The sequence below is a fragment of the Chiloscyllium punctatum genome, chromosome 28 (genome assembly GCF_047496795.1).
Source record: "Chiloscyllium punctatum isolate Juve2018m chromosome 28, sChiPun1.3, whole genome shotgun sequence".
In the NCBI taxonomy this organism is placed as follows: Eukaryota; Metazoa; Chordata; class Chondrichthyes; order Orectolobiformes; family Hemiscylliidae; genus Chiloscyllium; species Chiloscyllium punctatum.
In genome coordinates, this window is record NC_092766.1 from 60,394,603 (window position 1) to 60,406,781 (window position 12,179).

A 12,179-nucleotide genomic window follows, 5' to 3' on the forward strand; every position below is an offset into this window, starting at 1 on the left:
TTTAAAAACTTCATTAAGAGATTTGACGAGGTTCCCTATGGCAGGCAGAAAAAAAAGGTGAAATCGTATCGAGTACAGAGTGTGAGAGCTAGATGCATAAAGAACTGATTGGGCAACTGGAGACAGAGAATATTAGTGGAAAGGAGGTCCTAAAAGTGGAGATATGCGTCTCGTCGAGTTCCAAAGTGATCGGTCCTGGGACTATTGTCGTTTATGGTGCATATAAATGATTTGGAGGAAGGTGTAGGTAGTCTTATTAGCAAGTTTGCAGATGACACTGAGATTGGTGAAGTAGTGATGCGGACTGTCAAGGAGAAAATCAGAGTATAGACAGAATCGAGAGTTGGGCAGATAAATGACAGATTGAGTTCAATGCGAGCAAATGTGAGATAATGCATTTTGTAAGATAAATTTATGAGCAAGATTTACAGGAAATAGAAATGTCCTCGTTGGGATTGAGATATCTGCGTGTTCATGTCCAATGTTACCTAATGGTGGCCATGCAGGCCGATAGTTTGGTCAAGAAGGCATACGGCATGCTTTCCTTCATCGGACGGTGTAATGAGTACAAGAGTTGGCTTTTCATGTTACAGTTGTATAAGTCTTTGTTTCCGTCACATAAGGAACCCTGCATACAGTTCTGTCCACTACTTTGCTAAAAAGATATGCATGTTTTTTTTCGGTGCAGAGGAGTTTCACCAGGATGTTACCTAGGATGGAGGCCACTAACGATGAAGAGAGATTGAGTAGATTAGGATTACTTTCATTTGGAAGACAAACGTTGAGAGAGGGCCTGATTGAGGTCTACAAACTCATAAGCTGTATAGACAGGTAGGATAGGAAGACTCGGATCACAAGTTCGAAGTGAGAGCAGAAAGGTTTAGTAGACATATGCTTGGAAAATTCCTTACACAGAGGGTGGTGGGTACCTGTAATATGTTGCCAGCGTAGGTGTGGAGGCGAGCACGATAACATCATTTATGATCTAGCTAGACAGACACCATGAATGGGCAGACAGCAGAGGAATACAGACTCTTCTAAAAAGAGACAGTTTTAAACAAAAGCTCTAGATTGGCGCCGGCTTGGACTGCCGAACGGGCGTGTTCCTTTTCTGTAATTTTGTTTGTTCCTTTTTCAATGTTTTTAAAAGCGATCAAAAACATTGGTAGGACGTTCAGGGAAGAGCAAACCTTCCATTGCTTGAATAGGAATCAAACCCTAGTAGCAGTTGTGAAAATGTTGAATCCAATCCAATACATTACTGGATAAGGGTACAGCTGCTTTGTTATCTATTTGAACAACAATGCGTTTGCCTTTTAAATTCTGATCATTTTCTCTGGAGATCAGTTTCTTCCAGACTTTACAGCGTGTGGGTAAGCCCATTTGGGTCACCGTGCAGTGCACTTTATCCAACATCCATTTATTAAAGTGGCAATTTCCAGCAGTTGACCTTAACTTTTGTGTACTCTGATGCTCGCAGGGCAAACGTATATGAGATTCTCCCTGCGTTCTTCAATAACACAACAATGGGATTGAAGTTTGACATGGTTACACTGTGTTGATATCCCCTTGAGGTACTCATCCTCATATTCACCTGCAGAGGGAGACAAAAAGGACACAACCTTCGACAGGCACAGATCTCTCAGAATTATTTCGGCTCTGTGTTATTCACTTTCACTCTCTGCTCCCTCCCCCGCCCCTACACACAATTTTCTCCAACAAAAGGCAGCTTTAGTTGGAAAACAAGCCACTTATCGAGGCAATAAAAGTAGTTGCAGTGAGCTGGGATATGAAATGGATAGAGAGCTGAAACAGTTTTACAAGCAAATCCCTGTTCTACTTGAGCTCACTGACTGCTCACCAGAAGCCTCAGTCATCAATTGCTGAATTCCATCTGTGCCCGTGGGAACACCCTGGTACAATGAATATGATGATATCCCACGGATTTACTCTACTCCAGAACGGTGGTAGGCGACACCCTGTATACGGAAAACGGGCCCGTTCCCCTTTGCTTTTTCCATTTTCTCCTGAAATGCCATGTGTACACCTGATCTTCAGGACCAATAGGCCCCTTCTTATTCCCAGACACAGGCTCCCTTAGTATTTCCTGTGTGTGGATAGATTCAGGACGAATAATTAGCTGTTTCATGTAGTTACTTAAATTCAAGCTACAATTGTTCCAAGCTCAGAACGTCATACATGCTCCTCCAATTGTGCACCGGCTTGGGTTCAATGGTAAGCATTTCATGTAGTGCCAAGTTTATCAGTCGGTTATTCTGCATATGGTAGCCTATTAATGCCAGCGCCAGCGCATCGGCCCATGTATGATAGGAACTTGCACGAATTATATTCAACTAAACTTCCAAAGTACTAATGATCCACCCCACCATACCCCTCTTTTGGCGATGACACACAAAGCCAAACCTCTGTTTAATCTGCAAATTCTGCAGCATGAACTTAACCACGTTCTGAATACAGGCAGGCTTATTATCAGAACTGATCCTCACAATATAATTTCAATTGTTATAACCAATACTGCAGTGTCTTCTCCTGAACCTTTAGACGGGGCCTCTTCTTCGCATTTCGTAAACCTCTCAATGACGACTAATATATGTCTGTTCCTTCCCACTGTCTTTACCGTGTCCAGTCAATCGATCATCAAATGCTGAAATGGCCCTTCAGATAGAGCTATATATCGATAGGGGTCGCTATCCCCGTTCTGACATTAGCTTGAGCACATATATCACATTGCGGCAATATGTAATCCACCAAAGCTTGCAAGCAAGGTGAACAAAAGCCATCGCACTTTATCTTCCTCAGCTCTTTGTCTCTAGCAGAGTGATCCAGCCCATGTTCCTCAGAGATAAGAATGGTCAACAAAGGGGTAGGCGCTACCCACAAAACTTCGTCTGTACATCACAGCAGCACCTGATTACCCCAGGCCCCGCTTTGTCCCCACAAGAGCTGCTCAGCGAATGTCACCTCTCCGTGCATTGCAGTGGTGTCGCTTATAGTTAGCCCCGGATGTAAACACACCTAGATCTGAATGACAGCTGAAGCGCACCCAAAAGCCTGTCTCGCCGCTTCGCCGGCTCCCTGATTATTCTTGACCAATAAGTCAACTCTTCTGTGCCGGACAATTTATAATAGCTAATGCTTCAGGCATCATTCATGCCATTGTAAAATCGACACTCCGCTGACAATGTTGCATGGGAGACCCACTGCTCTTCTGGAAACCTCTTTCCGTCCTTATCATTAGAGCTACACTCAGCAAATGCAGCTGGGTGATAAACTCACAGTGCCACAATTCCCCTCAGCCTTCTCTCGGAATCTCCTCAAAAATCAATGTACAGAGCAACTCAGACTAGGGAGGCTCAGCCATCTCCAGTAAAGCACCTTTCCTCCATTTTACCCAATTTCAAAAAATATAATCTGCCCTGTCTCCTCTCCAATATACATTGGCCTTCCTGGCGTCCTGCAACACCAACTGAGGATTTGCTCTATCTCCACTAAATCCCTTGTGAGTACGTTCCAATTCTAATTCTAATTTTAATAACACTGTGATAGCAAATTAATTGGTGTCTCGGAGAGACTACTAAAGGCAAAACGACTATTTTGCTACTCATTTGTAAACTTACTGAAGCTGTAATCATTATCAACTGCGGTTTACCTGAGAACCACACAGACATAATAAATTTAAATGAATTGTGAAGATGGGTGGCGTGCTGCAGTTGGATGCAAGAATACGGGCCTCCAGTATCTATCATCTTAGATGTCAACCGTCCTTCTACACAAACCTGTAAACTAGGATCCTGTTCAGACTCCCCTGTCAGGATAGGTATAGGCAATTCTACTTCATTTCTCTGGGAAACCCGAAGACATCCTATACAGAATTACAGTCCCCGTCGGGCCTATCCCGATCTGCGGTGGGACAGCCAGATATTCCTGACTCGTAGGTCCACTCTGGGACCAGGAGGGCCAGGTACAATATGGACAATCTCTCCTTAAATGGACTGGTTGATAACACCCCCAGTAGATTATCCCTGATCCTATCTGAATCTGAGTTCTCACCATACATTTTACCCCACCCACCTCTTTATCCCTTTCCATAGAGATCCCACTCCCGTCTAGGTTGTTGATTAAATTCATATTGTCCTTGGCATGGTAACAGTGGAAACGTTCTCCAAAAACAGTTATTATTGGCATGAAGATGTTTGGCCCTTGCCACGTGGCATTAGAGTGTTCTCCCTGGTACGTCATGTTATTCATTTCATTTGCGGCAATCAACGGAGTTGTCACTGGCAACATCAACTTGTTCTTCAGTCTCTGCCTTTTTAAGTTCCCCAAGCTGCAATTGGGTGAACTGTCTTCGCACCTCCTCCTGTTGGTCAGCCAGCTTCTTCATGTCTTTCCAGTGTGTTTCGACCACATGGACTAAATGATCAGTGAATTCCTGGCGGGACATGGAGGTTAGACCTACTACCTCCTCAAACTTTGATTAGACTTGAGGTGCATTGCCTCGACAGTAGCAGTTCGGAACAACGGGGTTAAACACTGACTACCTTCCACAACTTGTTCCGTTCCACGCCTCCACCTTGTCAACAGGTTTTTCAGATAGACTGCTGGGTTTTCAATATATCCCAATGGATCCGCTCTCAAAGCTTTGGGATCAATGCGAAGTTGGCAGCAGTCTAAACGCCTGCCATGCAATTTGCCTTATTCGATCAACCTAGCGCCATCAATCATCGAATTGTCCACAACAGTCGTCAGGCGGGCTCAGTCCACGATGTCTCTTAATATCTGACGCCCACTATCTGTATTAGCAGTGCCTTCAAGCCCCCCATTGCCAAGACTCATCCTGTGGTTTCATCTTCAAAGTCTCTAATCCACTTTCCTGGTCCATCATGTAAACTGGGAAACACGTTTTTCATCCTTTTCAGATCCTGGATTCCCCAAGGCAAGTACTGCAGCTGTCTCTACCCTTTTTAACGCAAAGGCAGCATCTTCCCATATGGGAGGTTCTTTCCCTGACGAAGATTGAGACATTATCATTTCCCATCACATTCAAATTCTAACTTTACTTGAATGTCCTCCCATCTTCCAGCCTGGGTTACTGCCTCCTCTGCTCCCTACACCCCAAAACCTTCTGCCTGTCTCTGCTCAACATTTTTGGAATAACGTAGATGGGCCTCATGGTCTCTTCTGCCTCTTAACATGCGTAAAATCTGAATTTCACCTCGCAATCTCACTTTTTGCCGTGGTAAAGCTTCGAATTATGTTTGCCTCCTCGCCAGTCCTGCACCTCGTTTTGTTTTTTTAACACATCCTGCTACTGTACAGCTACTTCCCAAGTGAATTCCCCTCTCTCTCTGCTGTGTCCCCTTTAATGGACAGTGTGTGATATTCTCTTCACACGAATGGGGTGAGGTTTTTCCAACATTAAAATCCGGATTACATAAGTCTAGTCCCCGACATGTCCAAAATCTCTACGTTCTGCTCTAAACACATGCACATTTTCTCTTCACAAGTCTTTGTTTCCAGAAACTGATCGTTCGGCTCTTTGGCACCAAACAGTCATAACTGGTGCCTGAACGGTTTCTTTTCTCAATACTCCCCGACAGATCGAAACACCATTAAAGTTTCTGCCGCAGTTTCCGTCTTCAATATTTTCTTTTCCTTTAAACATCTTTAGGTGTGTAATTCCTAATTAACATTGCCATTTCATCGCTCGTATTGAATACAAAAGTACATTCTAACGGCCAATTAGTTAATAAACACTTAGTTCTACTTTCACATTTTTCAGAAATTTAACAATATAATTTCTTGCTACTGGAATACTTTCACGAGGAATTTCAACTACAGTCCCTTTATTCATCATTGCATATATTTCAGTTCAGCTAATCCATGATCTCTGTTCTCACAATTAACTCCCTTATGCCTTGCAAGTCTGGTCGCGCCTGGTCAACTATTATATTTATTCGCTAACCTAACAACACGCAACCATTCCTTACGAATCTAACACTCCATAATCTCCTAGTTTCAAATAATTAATAAAAACGGCCCGTTCTCTTCGTTCGGCCTGCACTATTCTAAGTCTGCATCTACAGAATGCACTAATCACTGATGATTCCTTCAAAAAGCTCTGTTAAAAATATATGTATCTGAAATTCTGACGGTGGGAAATAAAATCAAAACAGCCCCGGTACTCGAGGTCCGGCAAACAAAACACAAACATTTTTTCCGTCAACAAACAATTATGCATACAAACCAGATCGCACTGGATAAACTACACCTCTCTGTCTCACTCTCTCACACACATAGAAACACACAACGCTTTCCTGCAAACCACAGCTTCACTCTCTCTCTCAGACAAATACAAATAAATTCTGTAAATGCACAGATAAATACAAGTAAATTCTGCAAGCCAAGACTTCTCTCTCTCTCTCAAACACATAGCTTTACCGAAACAGACCCTTTGTTCATTCTAAAAGTAGAATCTAATTATGAGACAGGTCTTGTCCTTAACATTTATCAGTCTAGTAACACGTTAACATTGTAACTATTCTGTAATATTTTACGTTTAATCATCAACTACCAATCTGCTAGCTTTCAATTTCGTGCCAAATCACAAACACTAACAATAAAACATGACCTAAGTTTTTGTCCGTGAAAACCCAGAAATCATTAATCTTTTTGTTCCAATTGTCTTTATTTTCTAAAAACCGGATCGGTATCCACAGAAACTTACATACACTCGTCGAATTTTGTCTCAATCACTTTTATCCAACTACTCACTCCGCTGTGCTGTCACAGAATCATAGAGATGTACATCCGGGAAACAGACCCTTCGCTCCAACCCGTCCATGCCGACCCCAGATATCCCAACCCAATCTAGTCCCATCTGCCAGCACCTGGCCCATAATCCTCCTATTCATATATTCATCCAAATGCTTCTTAAATGTTGCAATTGTACCAGCCTCCACCACTTCCTCTGGCAGCTCATTCCACAAATGTACCACCCTCTGTGTGAAAAGGTTGCCCCGTAGGTCTCTTTTATATCATTCCCTTCTCACCCTAAACCTATGCCCTCTATTTCTGGACTCCCCGACCACAGAGAAAACACTTTTCCTCTGTACCATATCTATGCCTTTCATAATTTTGTAAAACTCTATAAGGTCACCCCTCAGCCTCCAACGCTCCAGAGAAAACAGCCCCATACTATTCAGCGTCTCCCTTTAGATGAAATCCTCCAACACTGGCAGCATCCTTGTAAATCTTTTCTGAACCCTTTCAAGTTTCTCAACATCTTTCCGATAGGAAGGAGACCAGAATATTCACGCAATATTCCAACAGCGGCCTAACCAATGTCCTGTAATTCCGCAACAGGACCTCCCAAATCAAGTACTGAATACTCTAACTAATAAATGACAGCATACAAAACGCCTTCTTCATTGTCCTATCTACCTGCGACTCCACTTTCAAGGAGCTATGAACCTGCACTCCAAGGTCTCTGTATTCAGCAACACTCTCTAGGACCATACCATTAAGTGTATATGTCTTGCTTATATATGTTGTCCCATAATGCAGCACCTCACATTTGTCTGAATTAAACTCCACCTGCCACTTCTCAGACCATTGGCCCATCTGGTCAAGATTCTGTAGTAATCTGAGGTAACGCTTTTCGCTGTCCACGCCACCTCCAATGTTGATGTCATCTGCAAACTTACTGACTGTACCTCTTATTTTCGCATTCAAATCATTTATGTAAATGGGAAAAAAGTAGAGGACCCAGCACCGATCCTTGTGGCACTCTACTGGTCACAGACCTCCAGTCTGAAAAACAAACCCTCCACCACCACACTGTGTCTTCTAACTTTGAGCAATTTCTGTATCCAAATGGCGAGTTCGCCCTGTATTCTGTGAATTCTAACCTTGCTAATCAGCCTCCCATGTAGAACCTCGTGGAACGCCTGACTCAAGTCCAAAAATATCAATTTTGTGAGACATGATGTCACAAACCTAAAATCATGTTGACATATTCCGAATCAGTCCTTGCCCTTCCAAATGCATGCCCATTCTGTCCCTCAGGATTCCCTCCAACATCTTGCCCACTACCGACGTCAGGCTCACTGGTCTACAGATCCCTGACTTGTCTTTAGCGCCCTTCTTAAACAGGGGTATCACATTAGCCAATTTCCAGACTTCTGCCACCTCACCTGCGACTATCGATTATATAAATATCTCAGCAAGTCGACCAGCAATCGCATCTCTCCTGCAGAGTTCTAGGGTAAACCTGATCAGGTCCTGTGGTTTTATCCACCTTTACCCGTTTGAAGACATCCAGCACTTCCTCCTCTGTAGTATGGACATTTTGCAAGATGTCACCATCTATTTCCCTACAGTCTACATCTTCCATACGCTTTTTCACAGTCAACACTGATGCTAAATACTCATTTAGGTATCTACCCCATTTTCTGCAGCTCCACATAAAGGCCGCCTTGCTTTTCTTTGATGGTCCCTATTCTCTGCTTAGTGACACTACTGTCCTTAATGCATTTGTAATAACACTGCTGAAAAATCCTCTGCGTCTTCTCCAGCTTTGATTTACCCTCCACATTCTGGTACTTTGTTTCGGAGAGAGCTACCAGCAGCTTTCTTTGCACTTCTAAGTTCCTGAGAACTTCCCGTATTCAACAGAATGTATTCCAAGTTAGCAGCAAAACGCTCACCCTTTATTTTGTGGGTTCCCGACTCTTTTATTCTCTCTATCTCAGGCGAGTTTGCCGTTTTAACTGAGCAGTGCCTGCAGCTGCAGCGTCATAACAAAAGGAAAGCTCTGTTTCAAGTCCCATCTGGAGCCCCAGATTTGTTGTGCACGGATTACTCATTGTTGTATTAAAAACTTGCCAGGAGACGCAGAAATATCTTCACGAACTTAAACCTTCATCTTGCAAAATCAAAGCTGTGGCAAGCAGCAAAATATATTTCCCTGAGTGCCCAGACTCTCTAATCTTCTGCAATTTATACAGTTGTTCGTTCAACTGTTATTGTATAGTATGAGGATAACCAATCATACCAGCTTGCTTTGTCTTTCCAAACGAATCATCGTCGGCCACACTGAATTCCAACTTTACACTTAACCTCTCCGATTGCAATTGTCTTCAGCATTAGATCAATTACCAGTGTTTTATCTAAACTACCGCAGTGCACTTCCATTATCTGATACTGGCGCCCTCTAATATGATCCCTCACATGCATTACAGCACGACGTTACCTGCATAACTGCCAGATTAGCTTTCATATTTCCCCCTCAGCTCTCCAGCGAATGCGAAAGCTGATACCATTCAACGTAGAGCAGAAGCAAAACTGACAAGGAGAACACATTTTCAGACACGAAAGCAAGAGGCAGTTTGAGTCATCTGGGTCACAAACAACCCACACAAATGATAACGAGGCAATTCCAAGCAGTGCTTACAAACGTAATAGAACCTTCGTGCACTGCCACTTGCCGGAATGTACTCAAGTAAATTTACGCAGAATGGAGTAAGAGTGAACCACAAAATGTGAATATAATCAATTGCAGTCTCGATTAGATTAGTTCAACAATGCACTGGTGCCTCCACCGGTTCGAGAGAGCCAATCAAGATGTTGGCATCATCGGGACAGAAATGATGGAAATGAGAGGAATTTAGCAAAGTTTTAAATCGAGATTATCCTCTTTTCCGCCGAAACAACAAGTTGCAGTAGATTCGCTGCATTATCTGGCTTCACAACAGCAGTAAAATAATGAATTCCATTCACTTTCTAAGAAAACAGTAAACAATGTAAATTGTCTGTAATATAAAAATCCCGCGCAGCCTGCTTGTATCCCATATGATGCCGAGGTCATTGGGAGCTGGAGGGGAATGTGATAATCATAGAACCAGCGGAAAACAGCGTGGACACCGACCAGTTGGAGGCTCTATGCTGTGCCATATCAAAGAGTGGCTGTCAGGAAACGATTACATTTCATTCCAGATAAGGTCATCACAGTTTATCCCTGCCAAACTTTGCCTGACATATGCGTTCGCTGTGGTTCAAAGCCAAGCCTTCTTAAAGACTTTAACCTGAAACCAGCATCTTAGATTGCTCAGTTATACCAGTCATACACAAAACGCGGAAAGTCGAATCACGCCGTGTGCCTGATGATACCCTGCAACATACTAACAACTGCGGCGCCTGTTCTACAGAAAAAGTGGCTGAAAGGAATTCCTCCACCTGGAAAACTGAGTTAGCAGTGGTCTCCGAGAATGGAACACCACACAGCGAGGTGGATGGAAACTTGGTGCCAGTACGAGTTGCAACATTCCTTGCTTTTATACTTAACTGTGCATTATTTGGCTGAGCTGAAATTGTGTTGCTGGAAAAGCGCAGCAGGTCAGGCAGCATTCAAGGAACAGGATAATCGACGTTTCGGGCATAAGCTCTTCTTCAGGCTTATGCCTGAAACGTCGATTCTCCTGTTCCTTGGATGTTGCCTGACCTGCTGCGCTTTTCCAGCAACACATTTTCAGCTCTGATCTCCACCATCTGCAGTCCTCATTTTCTCCTCGAAGATTATCTGGCAGAGCCTGGCTGCCAGCTGAGTTGGAAACCTGCGTGGGAATCGAGGAGAAACGACTCACTAACTGTTACGATATCAAAAGATGTCTACTTAGAGGTGCACAAAAATGAGTTTCGAAGCACATTGAGAGAAGGTAAAAAGCAATCCGAGATATAAAAAGGTGCTAACTGTCCATGATTGTTCTTTGTTGGATGTGCGAAAAGCTCTACCTCGCTAGTCACATCCACATCTCTTGTTGCTGACTGACTCAGAGGGAAAGCGTTTCACCAGAGATGCATGAGCCTCGCTTTCCTTTTCATCTTTGTTTGGACTTCATGCAAATTTGTGATATCTCGGAAGCAAAATAGGTACAATGTCACCTAACAGACTGTTTGTCATTTCCTCAGTTTTAGTTCCAACACCGCTTACATTTCAGAGCAATATTAGACTGTATGAGAGCGTGAGTCAAGCAGTTCATCTGAGTCATTACATCTTTTACTTCCTGTTGTTGACTGAATGAGCCGGAATGGTGCCCAGTGCTAAGAAAGTCGAGCATGTTAACTAGTCCAAAACATGATTGAGGATTTCTGATTCCGGTTCATGCAGGCTGAGAAATGGCAGACCGCTTCTAAATGAGGCATTTCAGAGACTACTTTGGGATATATTTGACAGAAAGGGTAAATCAGGGTCCAGTGTTTGCTGTGACACCAGCAAATGAGGCTTCTCATTTATACTGAACAGGGCTGTCTTCGCATGTGAAGCAAATGTGGAACTATTGGTACAGAAAATCTTAGTGACCGGTAACTGTGCCCTTCAACATGATGGTCATTGGAGGTGTAAAAAAAATCGAAGCATAGTTAGGACCAGGAAAGAGAGAAACTTCGTTGAGGGTGTTTTGCCTGAAAAGCACAGCAGTTCGGGCAGCATCCGAGCAGCAGTAAAATAGACGATTCTGGCATAAAACCTTCATTATCAGCAGTTTTCACTTTCTCCTAGGACAGAAACCTGACAAAGTTTCACGCAGAAATTAATCGGAAATGTGCTCCTTTTCACCACGGCAGCAGATATCGGCGAATAATTTCAAAGCCCAGTTATCTGAGGAGAACAAAAAGTACGAACCCTACTTTCACGTCAGCCCTCAAGGTTAGTTATTGAAATATGGCAACAAGGCTTTTGCTGCCTAGTTTTCAATCGGGGACGTTTCGTGTGTGACGTGAATATGATAACAACGTCAATTTGGCTCAGCCGTGCCCACCGATCTTCATACTGCGCTTAAATCTGCAGCAGTTCAACGCATTATCTTGAGGTTTCAAATTGATGTCGTCCAGGGTAATTGCTATCACTGAAAAAAAACACTTGAAAATGTTCAGCAAATATTTACGAGGATGTTGCCTGTTTTGCAGAATTAGGACTGCAGTGCGAGGATGAATAGGCTGGGACATTTTCCGTGTCGTTCCGGGGCTGAGGGTAGTTCATAACTGCACACTTAAACAGTGCAGCAGACATCTGTACATATTCAAAAACACTGTGGAGAGAATTTTGAAATAATATCACATATTTGAACTTCATTAAGAGATTTGACGAGGTTCCCTATGGC